Source organism: Cynocephalus volans, chromosome 1 (assembly GCF_027409185.1).
Source record: "Cynocephalus volans isolate mCynVol1 chromosome 1, mCynVol1.pri, whole genome shotgun sequence".
In the NCBI taxonomy this organism is placed as follows: Eukaryota; Metazoa; Chordata; class Mammalia; order Dermoptera; family Cynocephalidae; genus Cynocephalus; species Cynocephalus volans.
This window is the reverse complement of record NC_084460.1, coordinates 163,229,755-163,251,347: the sequence shown is the minus strand read 5'-3', so window position 1 is coordinate 163,251,347 and position 21,593 is coordinate 163,229,755. Positions and strand designations below refer to the sequence as shown.

At 37.7% G+C, this 21,593-nt stretch overlaps 1 long non-coding RNA gene across 1 annotated transcript; it reads left to right on the top strand.

The window, feature by feature from the left end:
* The first annotated feature begins 2,129 nt into the window (after positions 1 to 2,129).
* Positions 2,130 to 20,603, top strand: LOC134361698 (uncharacterized). Its single transcript, XR_010021473.1, has 3 exons — positions 2,130 to 2,479; positions 2,643 to 2,698; positions 19,934 to 20,603. It is a non-coding gene; the product is annotated as an uncharacterized LOC134361698 (long non-coding RNA).
* Positions 20,604 to 21,593: the final 990 nt, after the last annotated feature.

Genomic DNA, 21,593 nt, shown 5'->3' with positions numbered 1-21,593 from the left:
AGAAGGCAGGTGGTGGTTCTCTTTTGCAGAGAAGTGGATGATGATTGAAATGAATCTTGAAAGGACAGTGGGTTTTCACCAGGTTGAGCACAGAGGGAAAGGGAGGACAGGCAGCGGGAGTGATGTGAGCAAAGTCCAGGAGGTTGTCAGGAGTGAGAATGGGAAGATGAGTCACAGGAGAGGAAACAGAGGAGCGTGGGGATGAGGGTGTGAGAGGACAGAGGACGGTAGGAGTGTGCATTTTGGGTGGAGGCCAAGGATGGCAGGAATGAAAAGCTCTGTGGGATTAAGTGGCCCCAGCATTCTAAAGGACTCTGGCATGGTGTGCTGTTCGCCTGGCACAAAGGGAGTCACTGACGGGTGCTGCAGTCTGTGGCCCAGCAGTCAGCAGGCTTGGTCAGGGATCCAAAATGCATGCCTTGGAAAAGTACGTTGTGCCTCTGCTGAGCATGGCCCAGCTTGGCTGGAAGGACAGTGGTGAAGTGAGATCTCAGGCATGATGGAAGTGTGTGGGAAGTTCAAGTTTCCCTTGGGTTTCATGGATATGCAGTTACGTGGAAGCATCTGGGCAGACATTCCCAGGACTCTGGCAGGCCACGTTACCATAAGTGGGAGAGTCTCATTTCCCTGTGGGGTCCAGTTCTTGTCCACAATGAAGAAGGTCAGAATTTATGAAGACTTAGGTCCATTTTTTTTTGGCTTTGAAATTCTGAGAATCTTCTTCTGAGCAAAATTTTTTGAGATGATGAAATGTGCTTTTCTTATTTTTATTTTTCTAAATTTACTTTGGAACAACTCCCTTCTGGAAAAAAACAAAAACAACCTTTTAGTAAAGGGCTCAACACATAATAGGAGTGCAAAAAATATGTAATTAATTGATTTATTTTATTATGGCAGGAAAACTATATTCTTCATATTAAAAGTTAACCAGTCATTATAAGTTCCATTTGAAAATATACAAACCATATTTGCATTATCATTTTTTCTCCTTATGTTTTACTTTGGTTGCCTGACTACAAATACTTGCAAGTTTTTATTCTTTGTAATTTTCAGCTGGCAAATCAGCATGCAAATTAATCTATATCCAAAGATGTAGGTCCTAAAAGCAGGAAGGTTGGGGATAAATTAATATTATTTTTAATAAGGTTTTTCAATTTAATTATATTCATTATCCAGAATTATACCATTATTTGTTTAAATAAATATTGGAGCACCAACAAAAACCTTTGGAGATGATAAAACATCAGGTATACAAGATTGTTTAAATTTAACTATATGTGTGCCCTAAATCTTTGAGTTTGGGAAGAATGTCTCCCTGTAATTTTCTCATATTTATGTCAATAATTTTTTGTTGATTACCCCTTTTTATAGTTGTAGCATTCCTCTGCCCAATGTGATTTTCTTTTTATTAATATTAACCTTCCGTCCTATTGAGAGTCTGCTGTGATTATTTCTCTCCTATGCTCTTCATTCCTTTGTAGATAATCCATGCACTGATCAAAAATGAACTTCAAAGCCTGATTCACGGCAGCCTCTGGACCCTCTCCGCTTATGGAAAACTTGATGACTGCACCTTGATTGCACTGCCATTTGTCATTATCCTTTGTTTACAGTCTTTGAGCCAGTTTTCAATCCATGTGACACACTTCTGTCCAAATCAGTTTGTATCAATTTTTTAGGTCAGATTTTGCAAGGCACTGGATCAAATGTATTATAGAACTCTAGGCATATGACATGACATCTATGTGTTTTCTTCATCAAGTTATTTTGTCATTAGATTTTTTAAAAGTAGGGGTGAGTGAGTGGGGGAGATCAATTTTCCCTGGTGTGATCTGCCTGTGCTGTCTCACCCCTAGTGAAAACTCACATGTGGAATTATCGACACAGGTGCATGTTTAATGTCAGTGGTAAGCTGGAGGATTTTTTAATGGAACTCAAATACCAGCAGCTCCTCACATTCCTCACACCATATTGTCTAATGAAGCGACTCCATTTTCAGCAGCTCTAGCCAGGAATCTTTGAGTCAGTTTTGATCCCTTTTATCCTTTGGTCAACATTTGATCTATGGGGTGAAGCCAAGCTTTGAGACCCATCAGATTCTCTCACTTGCGCTCTGTTTCCCTCTCTCCTTCATGCACTCAGTTATTAACACTCTCGCAGCCCTGAACTCATTTCTGACTAGCTGTACCTCTACAGTTCTTTATGCTTAGGTAGAAGGCAGTCATTCAGTTGTTTCAGATTGTTTTAAAGTCAGCTGGTCAAGGTGACCCTGGTGCCCCGGGCACAGGCCTCATTACTCAGGCACTTCATGTTCCTAAATGAAGTTGCTCTGTCTGAAGCGTCAGCTCATATTGTCTGTCATCTTCTGTGCGCTGAGAGCAGCACAGCTATCTGGAATTAGATGTCATTTTTTTCTTTTTTAAAGTCCAAAGACATTTCATCTCAATAAAAGCTCAGCAGATTCTGTGCGGTGGTTGAGGTAGGTAAACGGTGAGCAGGGGGAGAAAATGTGAGATTCTTACCTGTGTTGTCCAGGAGCAGGTTCATTTTAACACTTCTACAGAGTCTCATGCTGTTTAAAAACAAAGACAGCTCTAGCCTAGCTCCCTAAATTCTTTTTTTTTTTTTTTTTTTTTGCAAAGCACTCTGCTGCGAAGCTCTCCAAATCCTAAGAAACAGTGCTGACAATAAATGATTGGTAAGTGGTATGTATGTTCAACCCCTTGTATGTGTTTGAATGTGTCTTTCCTTCTCCCATGATCAGAGCCGCTGCTTTTTAACTTTGCCTCATTTCTGAAGTGTCTTGCTCTTGTCTGACTATATGAACTTTGCCCTATGCAGCCTCCTCAAATCTCTGCACCAAAAATGAATTTTATAATACTTGACCTTTTAATCTAGCAAATCAGACCCGTCTGTAATTAAATTAAACTTTTCATGGGATGAACCTAACTATCAAATGTCATCTTATCTTCAGCAGCAGAAGCTGAAGCAGTAACATCAGACGCTGTAGACAAGAAAGAGTCAAAACAGATCATGAACACCGGACTAGATGCCTTTAGATTGTTTTACAATGTCTTTATGCTTAGCCGTCGAAAATAAGCTGTCAAAACCTATGTTGCTGTCCGCTCAAAGAATACAAAGTAATATACTAAATACATTTACTTTGAAGAATGTCTGGAGCAGCTCTGAAAAAGATTAACAACTTAGTATGGATATGAGTGCTGGAATGAATGGAATTACTGTTTTTAAGACAAGAAGCACTAAATGTAGACATACTATATTATGCTTATAAGGCTGTCTTTTGCTAATAAAAGCTAATGGAAAAGGAGAAAGAGCCAATTAGGATATCAAGAATGAAAATAAACATTAAAAGATATGGTCTAAACTGCAGTTAAATACTAAGATAGATCTTAAATCCTTCTTAATACTTTAAAATTCACTTAAACTTATAGTTAAAAATTCTTTCAAAACCTATGAATAATAAATGAGTAAAACTCATTCTTAATTTTCAAACTTCAAAAATAAGTTCTGTCTTATTCTAGGTTCCAAAACAAACTCAAACAGATCTAATAAAACCAGCAAGACATCTGAATGAAATTTGCTACATTTTATCACTTTTATGTTTTGTGAGAATCTGTTTTCTTAGTAAGAAAGCTGCTAGGGCTATTTGTTGCAGAAAGGTACGTATGTTCTTCTGTGAGATCAGGAAGGAGCTGGGAATTCTCTATTCCTGTGAGCAGTAAAGGAAAGAGATGGTGTATAGAAAGCACCTGACACTGTGCCTGGTGCATAATAGGTGCTCAATAAACATCTTTCCCTTTAAAGAAACCTATTCAGACAGAGTGTGATCAGGTACTGTTTTTCACATAGGGTAATTGGTCTGATGCCTACAACTTAAAATGTTTGTCTATCTGGGTGAGTATCTTCTTCAAAGTTTAAGTGTGCATAGACATATTGTGGTGGAGCTAATGCAGGTGGTGCTTTCTATTTCTTTCCAAAAACTAGAATGTGATAGATTGAAGAGAACCTTGCAGTTGAATAGACCTTTTTTCTAATCCATAGTAGACATGTGACTTCACATTTCTTTGAGCTTTAATTTTATTATACAAAAAAATAGGAATAACACCACATATCTTACAGGGTTGTTGTAAGAATCAACTGAAACTATGTTTAAAATGTGCATCAAATTGGACAGTTTATAGTAAATGTTCACTAAATGTCTTTGAACAGATTATCATTTTCCTTGCCTTTGAGGAAGAGAGTTGGCAAGACCTAGGCAGAGTTTCAAGGTACTAACTGTGCAGCCGGAGCAACAATCGCATGGACTGAACCAACACAACAGATGACAGTGAAGCCCGTGGCAGGGAGGGCATGGAAGAACTGGATCATGCTCTGGACCTACCATGAGTTCAGGTTCATAGAAACAAAACTAACCTCAAATTAGTTCCTGGTGAGACTGCCTTGTCTCTATAGGGTCTGTATAGAGTACCATTAGTGATACTCAGACATTGATGTAGGTATCAGAATCACCTGGAGAATTTGGTAAAACTACAAAGGCCCATGCCCTATACCTCTTCTATAAATCTGGGCCTCTGTGGTCTTTATAAGTTCTCCAGGTGATTCTGATATTCTTCAACAACTGTGAACCACTGGTATACATAATATAGTTGCAGCAGACATGGCTGAGTTCCCTTCTCTAGCTCCCAACAGTTCCAGAGTAGAGCTCCAGTGTGCCTCTTAGTTTTCTAACAGCAGTGTCTTAGACTTTAGCCCCAGGCCTCCTCCAATGTCAAACACTGTGGCCAGAGTGAGTTTCAGCAGGAAAAGACTTGACCAAAAGTGAATATAAGCCAGTGCTTATATCCATCCTCAGGTGGACAATTCTGGAAGGCATCGCTATGGATTAGATGTCTTCCCAAAGCTTCCTGAGGCCTAATCCCCACTGACAGTGTCAAGAGGGTGGGAAATCCTATTATGCTAATTGAAAGGTACAACCTTGAAGAGGTGATTAGATTGTGAGGACTGTGCCCTGGCAAATAGATTAATCCACTGATGGTTTAATGGTGGTCGTGGATGTGGTTCTGTTGGTTTTAAAAGGACAGTGTGAGACAAGCTCCCTCTCTCCCCTCCACCATTCTCAACATGTGGCATCCCGCTTTGCTGTGAAGAATCACCACCCAAGAACAATGCCCTCACCAGATGTGTTCCCTGGACTTTGGACTTCCCAGCATCTGAAACTGCAAGAAGCAAATTTTATTTCTTTGTAAATTATCCAGTTTCAGGTATTCTGTCATAAGAAATAGAAATGGACTAATACAGGCATTCCGTGGACCTCTCAGGAGGTCCCAAAGGAATAATGCACCATTTTCCGTATAGCAATCTCAAAAACACAGACTCAAACTGGATTTCCCAGTTTTCTACCCCACACTTCCTGAAAACTTACTCCTGTTTTATGCAGTCATCTCCCAAATGAAATCTTGCACACAAGCTCTTACCTTAGGTGCCACTTTTGGGACAACTGAAGCTAAGACAATAAAGTGGTGGCTGAAAACATATCCAGAGAGAGGTGGATGTCCAGCTTCCAAGCACATGCAACAATTGAGCAAATTAAAAATGGGTGATGTTCAGAAGGGCAAGGGAGTTTTGTTCAGAAGCGTGCCCCATGCCACACTGTGGAAAAGGGAGGCAGGCACAAAACTGGGCCAAGTCTGCATGGTCTGTTTGGGTGGTCAGGCCCCAGATTCTCTTACACAGATGCTAACAAAAGCAAAGGCATCACTTGTGAATACTGATAGAGTATTTGGAGAATCCAAAGTTCATCTCTGGATCAAAAATGACCTTATCTGGTGTGCAGTAAGAATTAACCTCGCCTAAAGAGAGTGTTGGCCTTTGCTCTGGGCTCCTGGGAGGTAATCTCTAAGCCCATGGAATGTTCTGCCTCCTATGAATATCTTCACCAGGTGTCTATGCCAACAATATTATTTATATTGCCTTGGGCAACAGGTTATCACTTTGATCTCTGGACAAGCTAGAGACTTAAGGCCAGCCATATAGGTGGTCAGTCATGTCCACATGCTCAAGTCCCAATAAAACACAGGACACCTAGACTCAGATGAACCTCCACATTTGCAATATTCTATGCATTGTGTCACACATCATTGCTGGGAGAAATAAGCACTGTAAGCACTACTTCACTGGGAGAGGACAACTAGAAGTTCCTTATCTTGATGTCCCCTGGCCCTGCCTTAAGGGACTCTTTCCTCTGTTGATTTTAATCTGTATCTTTTTGCTATAATAACCCCAAAATGTGAGTATAACCACTTGTCTAAGTTGTGTGAATCCTTCTAACAAATTAACAAGATCAAACCAGAGGGTGATCTTGGGGCCCCTTGAACTTACAGCTGGTGCCGGAGTGAGGATGCTCACGGACAATCCCAAACTTTTCAGCTGGCATTTATAGGGTGGGAGAAGGCAGTCTTGATGGCTAGCCTCCGAAAAAGCTACTAAAGAATCATAGTTAGCCACTGCCTTATTTATTACAAAATAATAAATATCCTGACTTTTGTAAAACAGGTGCCATATTTTAATTGATCTGATAAACCAGAATTCAGCTCACGAGTGGCTTATAGAATATTCTTGTTGAACAGTCCTGATTTAAATAAAATTGGCTGGTGATTAAACGAATATGACCACGCTTTTTGAATTTTGATAGAAATTTTGGTTCAGCAAGTATTATTACCATTTCCCCCTCTGAAGACATGATTGGAATTAAGTCTGGGTAAGATTAGTTACATTCAACTTTTCACAGAAGTGCTGATTGCCATCTTGCAACCTAAAGAAGATTAGTTTTATATTTAGATTTATATAACTGGTTATATGAATATATTTAAATACAGTGGAAATCTCTTCGCTGTCCTGTAAAGCAGAGCAAAACTCACCTGTGTTTGAATTTGTGTTCATCAATCTGCCTAAACACAGGGGCTAAAGATAAAATAGCAATGCCCACTTTATTTTTTTCATCATTCCTATGTCAATTTCATGAAAATTTCTTACATTTAAAATGCTGCCTTTTAATATGGTTTGTATATAATATCAAACAAAGAATATTTAACACTTCTCACATTTCATAGATGATCATGAGATCAGATGCTTTTAAAAATCAGAGTGACAAGACATAGTAACAAGTTAACATTAGCTTTTGAATTGTTTACTAAGCCACACTAATTTGTAATTCAGGTTTGTCCTTAAATAGCTTTTCAGAAATATGTAAAATTGTAGAAATGTTGTATATGCACAATTATTAATGGTGGTTTTACAAACTCATTATAAGTACTAAGGTGGAGGAGATGTACCATCAGTGCAGATTTATAAATTATGTCATCGTAAGTAAGGCTTAAGATAAAATTTTAAAAATTGTTTAAAAACAACAAAACAAAACTATGCTTTGTGTAGTTGTTCTTAAGATGGCTCCTAATAATCTTTGATTCCTGGTATTCACACCTTTGTTTAATTTCCTCCCCCTGGATGTGAGCTGGACCTAATGATTTCCTTCTAAGGGATGTCACTTCCAAGATTAGGTTGTGAATGTCAGTGGCTTCCATGTTGCTCACATCCTACGGTTCCCTTGTTTTGCTCATTCGGGAAGCCAGCTGCCATGTTCTGAGCCACCACGTAGAGAGGCCCATCAGGGCAGCCTCCAGGCAACACCTGTAAGGAACAGAGGCCTTCAATCCAATAGCAGGTGACGAACAGAATCCCACCAACAGCTATATGACGTCAGAAGTGAATCCATCCCCATGTGAGCACTGAGGTGACTGTTTTTCTCCTAGTAAGCAATCCAAAGCCTGAGGACCCAGATAAGTCACAAGGTACTTGAGATTATACATGTTACTGTTTTAAGCCACTAAATTTTGGGATAATTTGTTATGCAGCAATAGATAACATACCTGGGCTTAAATCTCAGCTTCATTCCTTTGTAGTAGTGTAATTGTTTATAAGTCATTTAACCTTTTTTTTTGCCTTCACTTAGTTATTTGTAAACTTTGAAATAAGAGGAGTACCTTATACAGTTATCGTGAGAACCGACACAATGGAGGACAGCAGGACAACATAGAGGGAGCTCAATGCATGTTAATTTTCATTGACACTGGCTCAGGAATTTTGTGTAAGGACAGGAACTGTGACTTGTGGGGTGACTGGCAGTGGGAGACCGTCCAAGCTGAGACTGAGTCACTTCTTCAATGATGGCATCTAATGGGACTACCAGTGGGATCAGATATTATTCAAATGATTAATTCAGAGAGCGAAAAAAAAAAAAAGAAGAGTATGCTGCGATTGAATGCTCAGTTTCCTATTTAGCACCAATTATTTGAAGTATAATTGTAAAACCAAATATTTAAATATGTAGCACCAAAATATTTAAAGAGTGATTGTAAAATTATACTAAGCTCATAAGGTGTACCAAACTCTTAAAGTGTAGGCATCCCACTTTGAAGGTAGGCTGAAGTTGGTGGCAATTAAAAAATGTATAAAAAGGCACTTAATCTCCCCTGTTGTTAGTTTTGCACTATGGACTATTTAGGTATTCAAGAGTTGTGAATTAGGATTGATATTTGTCACAAAAGCCAGCAAAATAAATTTATTGCATTTATCAGATTATCATCTTCCTCTAACACATTAATTAAATATTAGTTATTAAAAATTTATGTCTATAATTGCTGTTCAGTAAATATTAAATCAAGTCCATGGTATTCTTGTAAATCAAACTGTACAATCCAAGTGTGTGTCTACCTTCAGATTCTTTTTCTGACCATTTCTCTTTTCATCATGCATTTTCTTGTGGAGTTTTAAAAAGAGCTAAGTCATACACTTGAGAGAAGTATAGATGGCCAAGATTAAGAGAGCAATCAGGCTAGGGTCCCTCCAACATAATTTAATTTAGGGGCTCTAGAGTTCCAGAAACCTCTCTGCTGGGGAAGAAAGGCATTTTAGGAGGACGTGATTGATTGGCAGCCCTTGCCTGAGTAATTTGTATTCTCTTTCCAGCCAACTGCAATAACATCAACTTGAAGTGATAAGGATACTGCTAAATTTGGTTTAATTAATGTCAGGTCCCTGAGTAATAAATCACAATTAATTCTTCAGTTTTTTGGAAATGGCCTAGTCTTTTTGGCTGTCACTGAAATTTGGCTGAGAAAGGCTCCCACTTGTGGAGGCCTGTCTGCTCAATCATTTTCTTAACTGTTCTTAGTTTTTCAAGGTGAGATTTCATCTGCGTTGAAAGTACATATACTCACTTTTATTCTCTTCCCTAGAATCCCAACAAAACCTTCTTAACATTGCTAGCCTTTTGTGTAGACTTATACCTATCACCAGAATAATAAACTAATTTATCTTGGACATTTTAGCAATTTTCAAAAACCTGTAGATTAATGTGGTTTTTTAGAAAAATATCCTAAAGAGCAGAATTTCCTGACCTAATATGGATTTTGAAAAAGGAAATAACTGCACTTCTCAATTTCATTTTCCAACATTTTCTGGAGGTAGAAGCAGGATGAACAAAGACTGTAACTCTTTCCTCTCCTCTTCCTATAGCTTAGAGATGCATTTTTTGGTTGCATATTTTCAGGAGAGAGAGAGAGAGAGTGAGTTTGAAGTTCTCCTAGCTATAGCTCTTTGGCATGCCCTTCTTTAACTTAGCTTCTTTGAACTGCTTGGTCTGGTCTAATCTAGCATTACAGAGAATCCCCTTCTCAAATCAGGATCATTCTCATAGCCTAGCTTCTTATTTCTGAAGTTTTCTAGGGCTCCATTTTTCAGTTCAGTTTTGATTTGCATCTCATGCTTCCCCTGGATGGCTTTATTCTTCACTGTAATTTACATTGTCAAGAGCAAGCATGAAATACACAGGTAAAATCCTGGTCTGGGCTGATCCTGTGGAATTTTATATTTTGTGTAATTATGCCTCTTTGATATTTAACCATATGTCATTTCAAATTTTGTTAAATATGAAAGATACCAAATAGCATTATTGATCAGTTAATTCATAAATGTCATGCATTCTGGAGTCTTCTTAATAGTTATAACTTGTATTGGATCTTTAGATTCTTGCAGAAATGTTGTCTGACCCAGGGTAACAAGGAAACTGCTTTCTTAATGCCTTATGTTGTCATTCAATGAATATGCTAACCTAACACATTAGGAATCTGGCCAAGCTATTGAGTCAATTTTCAGTTAATTTTATTGGGGGGAGGGGATGCTGACAGAGAATTGGGGCTGAGAGTTGGAGAGCCTGACACTGACATCTGACACTCACCACAGACAATTTACTGAACCTCATTTTCACATCTATTAATTCAGTGAGAGGTGGATGGTTGGACTAGGAAGGTCCTCAAGTCCTTTCCACTACAAACATTCTGTGAATCATTCTTAATGTCCATCTATAACCAGTGCATTGCTTATCAATTTCTTTATTACAGAGGGAGCAAGAACAAAGTAAAGGTATAAAAATTCAGTCAGCCATTTTTTTTGTTGTTCTTACAACTTCTGGCATATAAGATTAGATATGAAGGAAGAATTAAACCATTCATGACAATAGAGAAGGAAATTACCTGTGCATTTATAAAATTACATCTTCTAATTTATCATGGGAAATTTAGAACTGGATGTTATTTTTCAAGGAATCTTTGCTACACAAATATATATTTTCCTTTCAACTCTTCTTTGGCTGCAGTAATTTCTGAGTACTCTCCACCCAGTCCCCACTCATAGTTCTCATGAAGCAATTAGCTTCTTGAAGCTTTGGGTTTGTTTATTCCTCAGGTGTGACTATGAGTGCCTCATTTGCACGCAGTCGAAAAACACGACAATTTCAAAGTCTTGTCCTACTTCAGTGATTTGCTAGTTTCACCCCAGGAGTAATTTTGTGGCATACAGGTGGACACCACTGGAAAAGAGAAGGCTGAGAAGAATTGGGTAGTATGGTATAAGATACCATAGGTATGGGTTGTTTTGTTGCCTACTCTTTACCCCAGGGGTGAGGAAGGGCTTCCCATCCTAGGGTTATGGGGATGGCCAAATACTCAACACCTGGCACTGGACAGATGAGACAGACATCAGCTAATTAGTCACGTGTACTCACAGCCCAGTGTGGAGGACACTGAGTGTCACGGAGGGTCACTCGGGAACACAGTGAACAACCAGGGGCTATCGGGAGGCAGGCTTTGTCATGTCAAGAGAGTTGGGTACCCTGGTTCCCACAGGAGGATGTCATTGGCTTGTTTGAATAATTTCATAGAGGGCCGGGAACTGAAATCCACTACAGGGATAAGCAGGAACTGCCCCCGGTCCCTCAGTAAGGAGGGTTATTCAGCTACAGGACCTTATTCACAGGAGCAAAGTGAGGAGGGAACTTGTGGTTAGGCCATTCAAGATCCTCCGTTTTTAGCAGGTGTCAAGCAGCAAATAATATTGAAACTTAATTTCAATGCTTATGCTACATGAATATATGAAGTTTTATTTTATTTTTTATCCTAAAGCAAAGCGATGAGAATTAAGAGGATCATATTTAAACAAAATGTGGGGGACTTTTGTCATTGAGAAATATAGACTAATTTTTTGGATCACATGTCAGAAGATCTATTCAAGATTGAAAAAGTGACATCAAAATTCAGGAGAAACGTTTTTGTTTGGATAGAAAGAGCTGGAAGAATTTTAGATCTTTCTGAGTTTTAAGCTTTTATGATTTTTTATCACCTGACTGGTAGATATTGGGGTTTTTTTCCTGGATTTTATTAATAAATATCTTTTTCTGGTTTCAATTTTCCTTCTTGTTCTGAAACCTTTCTGCATAGGTAACCTAAGCTCTTTTGGCAAATTATAAAGTGGAACTTGGCTTTTCTAGTGTTTGTTTTCTTTGGCTTTCACAGTGTAAATTTGTATTTGTGATTTTGGGTTTGCTCAGCTCTTTTGTATATAAGAATATGCTTTGCAAATGGCAATTCAATAGATTGATTTATAAGTATTATGTACATAAATTACATCACATTTTTAATGAGAAGGAACTGCTCAGAATAATAGCATTAGGGATGAAACCAATGTAATTGAAAGGTTATTTTTCAATAATTGCTACTGCAAGTTATAATCTTCCTTGGTAGGAAATTTTGTATTTACAGTAACCAACTTTTTTCAGTTTGCCTAGTACTTGTTTTAGCACTGAAAGTACTTCGGCCTGGGAATCCCTTCAGTCCTGAGCAATCTAGGACAGTTGGTGACTAGTTGTAATCCTTTTAGAATTTTTATTTTAGCAGGTCAGAAATAGATATAAGGTGACTGGTATATAAAATCATAAAGGTATTTTATTTCTTCATGTATCCCTAGCACTTTAAAGATTTCTGGGTGCTTAGTAGCTTTTCAAGACATATTTGGTGACAGAATAATTGAGAATGTAGCATACCAGTCAGTGTCTAATTAACTCAAGAACTTGCATCTCACAGAAAGATCATTCTAAATTGTTAGGGAGCTGCTCTTCTAATTCATGTGAGATAGAACAGTTCTCTGACTGAGGAAATCCAGCAAAGTGTGCTGAATCCATCGAAAGGAATGAGTGTTCCAGAACATGAATGGGAGTCAGTTTGTAATAAGTATTGTTGAAAAGTCCCAAGTTAAAAAGTCAGATGCCTGTTTATCATGTTACCCAAAGCATCTTTCCCGACATAACCAAACCTCTGAAATTACCAGCTTCACCAAACCCCTGAGGAGAATTGCACATGATCACTCAGGTCTGGTGATGTAGGAGAGTTGCTGTGGGAAACCCACACTTGAGAAGGGACTCTGAGGCCACCTGCCATAGTCTTTCCAGCAGAGGGCGTTGGTACACCTACGCAGAGACTGGGGCTCACCCTGGAATGAGCGGTGATGGATGGTCTGCAAGATGCCTAAGGCCTGTCTGTAAGTGCTGAAAACAGGAAGGCCAGTGGGAAAACATTTCACGCAGGAAAGCAGGGACCTCTTGATACAAGCATAATGCCATGTTGCACAGTCGTGGTGAACAGTCTAAGTCCTCACAAATGTATAAAGTCTCAGAATTTTACTTTAACCCAAAGTAAAACAAAAACAACACTCCAGTAAACTATCATTCTTGAAGGCCAATGTGCTAACTACTAAGCTCATTTTAGAAAAACACTGAATACTCAAAAAAAAAGCAAGAAAAAAAATCAATGTATAAAGTCTAAAGATGTATCTAAAAATAATCCCAATTATTTCTCTAGCTTCTAATGATGGTAATGGTGATGTGATAATAATAATATATAAGATGTTTAGTGCTTAAAGTTCCCCAAACTTACACTTCCATTATTTTAAACATATCAGACTGTTAAAATATACAGGACTCTGGCTACTACTTCTGTGTTACACATATGACTCCTTTGGCACAGAGCAGTTAAGTACTATATTTAAGGGATTTAAGTATATCTAAAGGGATTAGAGCCGATTATTCTGAATTCAAGTCTATTTCTGTCTGCAGCTACCTATGGTACTCTCCAATTACATATTAAAAAACACATTATATTTATCATTAATTATTACCATGCTTTTTTTACTGACGACACATTTCTTACACATATTAAGATAATTTCACTGAGACTAAGCTTGCTAGATAGTCTGATTTGTGTCCTAAAATGTCAAATTGCCCTGCAAATATTAATTCAGAAAAAAAGTGTTGTTTTCCAAAGAGCAGGAAAAATCCTTTGTGTAAGAAACACTATTTCTAGATATAGTTAGACATTTTTTTAGTACTTTTAAGAAAAGACACAAAGAATCTTTGGAAATGAGAAGATAATGGTGATATGAGGGAGGTTCTGTGCTCCTCCGTGATATTTCCTTTCCTTTACTGAAGATGAAGAGGAAGATGAGGTCCCTGGGGACAGTTCCAAACATGCCTGTGGCAGTGTGACACTGTTGAAAGTTTTTTCTGAATCCCATTTTTTTCAGAGTAGTGACAGCTGTTTGGCTTCTCCCCCTGGACACTGCCGTCATTTGCTGCCCTGCAGCAAAATTTAGTTGATCAAAGTTGGGGAAAAATGGGTTCTGTGACTTAGCATTTACATTTCTCTCCAGTGCTACTGGGTTCTACCACCAAAAAAAAAAAAAAAAAAAGAGAGAGAGAGAGAGACTCTCATGGGACCCCTTTCTCTGGCCCTGGAAGCTCCATGGCAAATCCACAGCAAGGTTATCTGAGGTGTATATGTACTTATGAATGGCATGTGGTCCATGCTCCATCAGAAACAGATCTGTTGAAGCATGGTCCTCTAACAGGTGGGCTGCTTGGCTTGGCTATCAGGAGCTCAGCTGCCTATGTTGTTTGGATTTGTTTGTGTCCAAATATATGCTTAACAGCAACTGATTGTTTTTTAAAATCAAGACTTCAGTAAGACAACAAAGAAGATGCATGAATGACTGAACCCATAATGTAGAATGAACAACTCTATTTAGATTATTATAATGTGTGTACAATGTGTATCTATGCATACATATATGAAATGCCTAGAAACAATGCTCAGCTGCAACTGAAGTAAGATTCTTGGGTTTCCTACTAATCTTTTCTAGCTATGAACAACTAAAGGAAAAAAAAAAATACCCCAGTTTTGACCCTGATTCTTTCATCCTGTCATTATTTCGATTTTCATCACAGATCGATTTCCCTCTGTGCTTTCTTTTTTTGTTGATTGGCCTCCATGTAGTCACTTCCTTGAGTCAAGACAGATGTGGTAATTGGATGAATTCTTAGTCTCTCTGTTTGCAATCATTAGAGTTCAGACATTAAAATATAGTCTTTTTCAGTGGAATTTCCACAGCTTGTATTTCTGTTTTTACTTACAACTATGCATTACCCCTCAAGGGCTGGATATGTGAAACTGCTCTATTTTTGTAAATATGCTTATTGTAATTCTCGATTATATCATTCCGTCTCTTTCCTACTATGGTAGCCCCTCCAAGTTAGAATTAGGTTCCCCTCTTATGGCTGCCTGTAGCACACCATACTTGTCCTCTCACAGAACTTACCAAACGGTACTTGTATTCTAATTGTCTGCCTACTTATTATTTCCTGTTCCCTTGTAAACTTTGGGGACAGCAATAGTGCTATCTTTATTTATTCATTCATGCAGCCAGCGACTTTTTTACTCATGCCTTCATGTCTCAACTATTTGTTGAGTATCTCCTATGAGCTACATACATCTCTCTCTCTCTGTCTCTCTCTCACACACACACATACCCCCATAGGATCAAAGCTGATGCTATGCTTGCATTCATTATGTAGTCATTGAGCTTACAGTCTAATGAGGATAGCAGAGATTAATCAAATGATCCAAAAGATAAAATGTATAACCATTAAATGTGATGGGAGAAGGAAAGATACATGGTACCATGACATTAGTTAAATCTAGTTGGGAAGTGGGGTAGGTGTTCAGAGAAGAATTCTCTGAGAAGTGACTTGGACTGAAATCTGAAAGATGGCTAAATGATAATTAGAGGGAGAAGTGGGAAAAGAGCATTGCAGGCTACAAAGCAACATGGGCAAAGCTGCAAGGCAGAAGGGATAAGTTTGAAAATGAAAGAAGACCTTGGTGGTTGGATCTTAGCGTGAAGAGAGGAGAAGTAGATGAAGCTAGATGAACATATATGAAACAAATTATGCTGGGCCTTGTAAGCCATTTTAGGAGTGTTGGCTTCTGTCTTAAGAGCAAGGGAAATCCAGTGGGGAGTTTTAAGCAGCGTGTTGTGGATTGATTGAATTGTGTCCCCAAAGTTTATGTATTAGAAGCTTAATTCCCACTGTGACTGTTCAGGGTAGGAAATCCTATTATGATAATTGAAAGGTGGAACCTTAAAGAGGTGATTATATTGCAGGACCATACTTAGTGAATGGATTAATAATGGTGGTCATGGGTGTGGTTCTGAGGGCTTTAAAAGGAAAGTACATGAGGAACTATCTCTCTCTCTGCTCCACCATGTTCTCCATGTGAGACCCCTGCATTGCTATAAAGCTACCACCAAGGCTTTCACCAAATGTGTTCCCTGGATTTTGAACTTCCCAGCCTCCAAAACTGTAAGCAATAAACTTAATTTTCTTATAAATTACTCAGTTCCAGGTATTTTGCTAGAAGCAACAGAAATGGACTAATATACAGGGAAACCACAGAATCTCATGTGAAACTGCTGTGGCTCCAGTGTAGAGAATGGACTAGATAGGATCACGGTGAATGTATGGATTCAATAAAGTGACTCCTGCAGCAACTCAGGCAAGAGATGATATAGTTTAGTCTGGGATGATGGCAGTAGAAATGGACTAGGAATTGCCAGAATAGTGGGATGAATCAAGGTCTATATAGCTTTCATGGACGAGATGAAAACCTTACCAGAAGTGAATGGTTATGAGTGCTGAATGTTACTTAAAGTTTTCCACTATGTCTTGCTCACCATTGTCTCTCCAGTACCTGGAACAGTGCAGGGCATGTGGTCAATGCTTCATACATAGTTGTTCATGGAAAGACAGGGGAGAATGAGAAAGGAAAGCGGGAAGTAAGTGCATAATTCTACCAAGATTTTAGTGGAGAACAAAAAAATCTCTGGAGGACTGTCCACTATCATTCAAAATTTATTTATTATTATTATTTTTTTATGTTTATTGACAATTTTAAAAATTGAGACATAATTGTTATACGTATTTGTGGAGTACCTAGTTGACTATCCATATTTGTGTATACTATGTGATGATCAGATCAGGATTATTAGCACATTCATCATTACAAAATGTAATTATTCTTCGCAAGATTCAAAATTTAGATATCCTTTGCTGATCTTTGACAGAAAGTAGCTTTCAAATTGAATGCAAATTTTGTTTGTTTTTGCTTGCTTGCTTGTTTCCAGAAATGAATGGTTATGAGTGCTGAACATTACTTAGAGTTTTCCACTGTGTCTTAGTCACCATTGTATCTTCAGTACCTGGAACAATGCAGGACATGTGGTCAATGCTTCATACGTATTTGTTCATGGAAAGACAGAGGAGAGTGAGAAAGGAAAGTAGTGGCTACTTGCAGTACTGGGTTGAAAAGGATGCAGAGGCCTGGACTGAGCTGCATGGGACAGAGAGCTCTGCTCTTCAATACTGTCTTCCACTGGCATGCAGCACAGAGGAAGGAGTGAGATAAGTGCCATGTATTGCTGCGTCTATAAATTACACTCTAGCTACTTCCTGTGCTGCATTGTGATGAAAACTGTGTGTCATCTCTCTGGAGGCTTTCTCTGCTTACCTATTTTATGCCTTACTTATACTTGTGTTGCATGTGCTCAGACACACACACACACACACACACACGTACACACACACACACATTTTGAGGTTCTTGTCTCAACTAGAATTATCACTATTAAGAAGAACGTGATAGTTTAGTCTACAATGGATATTTTTTTTTAACTACAGTATCCGTTTTACTCACTGTGTATTATGGAGTCAAAAGATAAATGGTGAGCTCATTTTTTTCCATGGGAAAAGGATAAATTGGGACAGACTCAAGAACCTCTGAATTTTTACTGCTCTCTGAAAGCACCACTTTAGGATTGAGATCAATGTCTGCTTGTTCCACCTCTGGCCCCCACTGTTGATCTACTGCCCCCTTTCCAGCAGCTTTTTTCCAACCTCCATATCATTTAGTTCCTGCCTCTCATATTACAGTCTCCACTTCCCCAGTGATCTGACCTTACCTCCTCTCCGTACAGTGTATATATATATTCTGCAGAGATTCTCAAACCCATTCCATGGTGACTTCAAAGCTCCTCCTATGAGTGCTGGAAACTCTTTAAAATTTATCTTCTTAATTTGTGTCTTCAGAGATCTCTAAAGAATTAAGTGTACATTTGGCCCCCAAAAGTTCAGAAGTTCAGACTGCCATCTGAACCTCTGATTATGTTCTATCAATATAGATAACACACAGAGTTAATTCCCTCTGTCATTAAGAGATGACATTAATTGCTCCCGAATTCCCAAATGCAAGAAGACTAAGTAGGAATGTGCAAAGTTAATCCCCATCAGTCCCTAGATACCAAAACTCAACAGGAAATCCCAGGAGGAAACATTAAGACCCCAGCAGGCTTAATTTGCCTCAGTACAACAATGTTGAGGGTCAAATGATGAAATTCACGGCAAGAATATGCCACCATACTTCTTCTGCCTGGTAAAAAATTGCTACTTCACAGTCCAGAAGAATATGAGTGAATATATATTGATTTGAATAAGAAATAGCAGAAAACATATAGTGACATAAAACATAAAGAATTGTGTTAGTCACTTCTGGTGCTGATTATCCTCTTCTTTCTGGCACAAAGGAAGGAATTGTACTTCTCAGACCTTGCATTTAGGCTGGACTATGCGACCAGTTCCTGGCAAGGTATTAGAAGAAGAAGTGATACATGTTGTGTTGTCACTTTCAGGCTAGAGCATTTGATTGCTGCTGTGAGCATTCTCTTTTCCTGCTGCATTGACCAAGAAAGTGCATGATCAGATAATACAGCTACAGTGTGGTGGAGACCAGCTCATCCGAGCCACTGAGTAACTGCATGGACAACAGATGCCCTAGAGAATCTCTAGAAACTCACAGCCAAATTTCCAAATTCACATGAGCAAAGAGTAAATGTCTACTGTGTTAAACCACTGAGATTTCGGCTCTGCTACCATACCATACCTACTCTGTCCTGATTTATGCAGCAACCTTAGGGAAATTGTTAATTTCTTATCAAGTAGAATAGTACTACCAGGTTTGAATGGTTGCATTCAATACTAAAGATTATATGGGAAGCCAAAATAGATGATTATAACTTACATATATTCCCCTGGTTATGGCTTGGTTCTGCCTAGATGAGTTTGGATTTGGAATGAACTCCCCCACAAGTGGGGGTGATCTCAAATACACTGCATCAATTTTTTTAGTTCAAGTTTATTGAGGTACAATTCACATATCATGAAATTCACCATTTATAAGCATTTGGTTTTATAAATCTTGATGAATGTGTACAGTTATGTAAACACTACTACCATCAAGGCATAGATAGAATATTTTTATCATTCCAAAAATTTCCCTTGTACACCTTTGTAATCAATCCTCTTCCCCCATCCTAGCCCCTTGGAAATCACTGCTCTGATTTATGTCAGATATTCACATAACTGGGCTTTGCACTTACCATATATTCATATAAATTGAATCACACAGTGTATAAGTGTTTAGTGTCTGTCTTTTTTCAGTTTTATCCATGTCATTCCTTTTCTTTGCTGAGTAGTACTCCAGTTTGTGGAGTTACCACAATTTGTTTATCCATTTATCAGCTGATGGACATCTGGTTGTTTTCAGTTTGTGGTTATTTCAGATTATGAATAAAATTGCTATGAACATTCACATACAGGTCTTTGTGTGGACATGTATTTTTATTTCTCTTAGTTAAATACTTAGAAGAGTCATTTCTTGGTCATATGGTAAGTGCATGTTTATTTTACAGAATTATGTTACAAAGTGGTTATAACATTTGCATTGCCACTAGCAAAATGTATGAGTTCTGGAAACTCCACATCTTCACCAGCACTTTGTATTATCAGTTTGTAAAATTTTATGCACTCTACTACGTGTGTGGTAGTATCTCACTTTGACTTTTAATTGGCATTTCCCTGATGACTAATGGTATTGACTATCTTTTCATGTGCTTACTTACCATTTGAATCTATTTGTTGGCGAGTTGTTCATTCAAATCCTTTATTTTTTAAAAATGTGGTTTTCTGTTTTTTTAATTACTTGATTATGATATTTTAGAATATATATTATAGACATAAATACATTATCACATATGTGTTTATTGCATCATTTTTTCTTTTCTTTTATTGTTTTGTCAGCTGGCTGGTACAAGGATGGTGCATCATTTTTTTAATTAAATAAACTCAGGTGGAAAGGACATCCAGGGTGAGAACATTAAAGGACAGTGGTGGATTACAGGTCTGAGAAAAAATTGAGGAGCATTTTATCCTTCTGCCTTTCTGGAGCTTTGTGGAGAAGAACAATGCGTACGGACAATATATATAGCCTGTACCTTTACAGCTACCTCGAGGCAGCCTCCAGACACATGCCACAGATTCCTCAAGACTTTGTTCCACTTCAGGGTGTCTTAAAGACTGCTTGGATATGTCTCCTTTTGTATAACAGTATGATTAAAAGATTTCAGCATATTCTCTCGCTATAACATCTTACATTACTGTTGGATAAAATGTTTACTAAAATTATATTTGATCGTGATAGATCTTTGAAGAAACTAAGTAAATAGGTAAAATTGCTTATATTCTGGAAATTTTACCTGCAATAATCATTTAAATTAGTTGTTATCTTTAGAACTGAAGACACTCATCACTAAAATAACTTATTGTGACAATGAGAAAGCAGAATCATTCAAGTTTGTTTTTCTTCCTCGAGGATACTTTGTAGATTTGTTCTAAAATTTTTGGTAGCTTTATTTTCTACATTAATTAAAGAAGAAGTTTTACAGGTCCTTTCTAGGTTTAAAAACTGTTACCTCCCTAAGGTAAATAACTAATAAACGAGTTTTTGACTAATGCTTGGATTGTAATTTTCCACATAATGTATATATTTTTACTCACTATCTCTTGGGTTATAACAGAAGAGCTGAACTCAAAAGTTCATTTCAATATGCCATCGATAGTATTTATAATAGTACTATTATATTGCATTTGTTATTTATGAATATTGAGAGATAAGAAAAGTTTTCCTCCGTTGGAGTTGATAAGTATGCTAAGATTAAGAGGTTAATCACTAAAACTCCACTCTAAAAAATTCATTCAAACAAAATTAAAAAAGTAAACTGTGGACAAGAGAATCAAAAGAAAAGTATTCATCTTTTGGAATTAGTCTGTAGGACACTAGATCAAATCAAATAAAAAGGGACATGATAAAAGTGAAGCAATAACGATCATCACTTATTGAGAATTTATTATGTGCTAGACCCCAGTCTTTATGCTTTATACAAATTAACACATTTAATCCTTACAATAACCCAATGAGGTTGATAGAATGAAGAACAATTTTCCAGCTTAGAAAATCAAAGTCACACAGCTAGTAAATAGCAAAGACTTGCATCTTGGCAGAACCAATGATTTTATCCAGTATGCTATGCTACCTCTCAATTAAGTTAATTAGTATCTCAAACAATCCCCTCTCATACTCAATTATTATCATCATTATTATTATTATTTGGATTTAATATTGTTGGCTAAAATGTCATAGAGAAATCTGATTTCTGTTTTCAGAGAATTTTTAGCTAGTGGGTCATCTACAGATTGGATTTATAAAATAATGCAAGTGTTTTTTTCGAAAAACACCAAAATTTATAAATCCAAATGTATATTGTCCTTCTTTAAGTGGTCAACTTGGAAAATCTTATATCTTTTTTTTTTTTTTTTTTTTAAAGATAACCTGTAAGGGGATTTCAACCCTTGGCTTGGTGTTGTCATCACTATGCTCTCCCAAGAGAGCTAACCTGCCATC